Below are 2,160 nucleotides of genomic sequence, written 5' to 3'. Positions count from 1 at the left end.
TCCACCCAACTGCTGCCACACGTGAGCCCATTGTTGTAGCCACTGTGTCTTCTACGTCATCAAGCACGGTATTCCCCTCCAGGGACTGGTCCCGTCTGACAACACGTACAAAGCTCATGAGATGAAGCCTCACCGGGCTCACGTTTGAGGAGAATGCTGGCTGTACTCCTTTCCAGACAGACATCTGGTTATCTTCAGTTAGTTTACTTGGACATCCGTTCTTGGGACAGTCCGTGGTGTCCTGGGGATTCTTGGCCACTTGCAAAGAATGGCCTCTCTGGATGTCCTCATCCAGTGTCTAGGGTGACTGAAAATATCACAGGTTAAAAACAAAGGGGTACAAACATTTACACTTATCGATGCATTTTTTAAGGTGGCTTGATGGCTTTTCTCTGACTTTTTGTCACTCAGAAGCAGGTACTGCCCATTGTTCTGAAAGGATCAGAAGAGCTGCCTTCAAAGCAATGCCTCCATTGGGCTTGATCACTGATGAGTGGCATACTTTCTTCAAGGACAATTGTAACAAACAAAACACACATAGGTTTCAGTTTGGGGCTTGTTTGCTTCTTTTTTCCCCATAGGTGTGTTTCCAGCTTCTCATCCATATTTTATTTTCTTTAAATATATTGCACAATATTTTTTGTTAAGAAAGGTTTTATGTCTCAGGCAAAAGTTCGCGCTCCTTCACTCGGGAGGTACTAAGGAGGACTATTCTCCAAAAGAGCTAAGTGGATGGCCGCCAGGACAAAGGGCATGGGATTGACAGATTTGTAGGCTCCAAGTCTGAAATGACAGCAAATTAATTCAACTATAAATTTTCCAATTCCGTGTAACATACCTGTGGTTGAAAAGATTCCTCCAGCACTACCACAAAGTCTTACAAAGAACTGCCAGGAGGGCCTGTGCTCCTCAGTCACTGTCACCATAAGAGAACTGAGATCACATCTCACAAATGTTCCAGAGACTCCATGGCTGCCCGGAGCATGGTTAATGACACACTCCCTTTCTGTCACGGAAAACTGATGAGCGTCTGCTGAAACTTTATATGTATGTATTATTATCCAATGTAATAAGATATTGGAACATCTGCTTGTGATCCACAGCGACTTTTTCAGTCCCATCTAAAGGATTAAGAATTCCTGGCACAAGCTCTCCAAAAGGCAAATGATCTGCTCTATGAGGAAAGTTGTAAAAGTCATGGTTGACAGTGCTGCCAGGTGGGCATGACCTCGGGATGGACTTGCCTTGCCCACAGTTACGTGACAATTCCCCGCTACTTTACTGACACAGAGCTGGCCCTGAATGCTGCCTGCATCTGGAGCTGGTGATGGGCCCTCTCCCCTCAGTGGAGGTGCTGTTAAAGCACCTGTAAAGGCACTTTGAAAGGTCACCTCTTGAAGTGAATGCTCTTCTTGTAGCCGACTTTGCAGCATCCTCTGCCGTTCTTTTTGCTCTGGTGAAAGGTCAGATAATGCTGGCTCATAACCTAGACCATCTGCAGGTGCAACCTTTGTTTCTGCTAAATCCAATACATCTGCTCCAGCATACTGCCATGTCATGGCAACAACAATGTCTATTTGGATTCTCAATTTGCTAGAAAAATCCCTGTCTACTTCATAGTCATACTTCATCCATGTATCTTGATGCACTGCACCACCACTGGCTTAAGTCTCTACATAACTCTCAGGAACCTTCCGGAAGGCATCCAATTCTTTCACCAAAGTTAAGGTTTTTTTCCCGATTCAGTCACCTCATCTTCAGGAAAACCCTCCTCTTTTTCCTTCATCTAGTGACGCTTGTGCTACGGCCCCAGCCGACCGCCATGTTTCACAGAAGCCCATGCCCTAAAGAAGTCTTTGGCTGCAGATTTGCCCAGTGCATCTGTTGTTCGATTTTGTTGTTGTTGTCTTTTGTTTGTGTTTGATTTCTTGACCGCAGCTTCCGTGGGTCTTGATTGTGGATCGGATAAAATAAAATCCGTGACAGCTGTCCTCTTTTCTCCATTCAGTATGATGTTGCTTATTGGTCCAGTGTGAGGGTTTCTTTTCTTTCCATTCAATTAAGTGCATTTATGAGGATCCCACAGCAACTGTTTTTAAGTTTACAGTAAGGTGTAAAAAGAAAGACTAGATAATTCTAAGTGAAATTATATTAATATCC

The 2,160-nt window shown here is 44.3% G+C and overlaps 1 pseudogene; it reads right to left on the bottom strand.

The window, feature by feature from the left end:
- Positions 1–698: 698 nt before the first annotated feature.
- On the bottom strand, positions 699–1,755 carry LOC101649169 (annotated as a pseudogene).
- Between the last annotated feature and the right edge of the window lie 405 nt (positions 1,756–2,160).

The sequence above is a fragment of the Echinops telfairi genome, unplaced genomic scaffold (genome assembly GCF_000313985.2).
Source record: "Echinops telfairi isolate 266 unplaced genomic scaffold, ASM31398v2 ScPeMD7_3;HRSCAF=10, whole genome shotgun sequence".
NCBI lineage: Eukaryota > Metazoa > Chordata > Mammalia > Afrosoricida > Tenrecidae > Echinops > Echinops telfairi.
The sequence above is the reverse complement of the archived record's forward strand: the minus strand, read 5'-3'. Positions and strand labels throughout refer to the sequence as shown.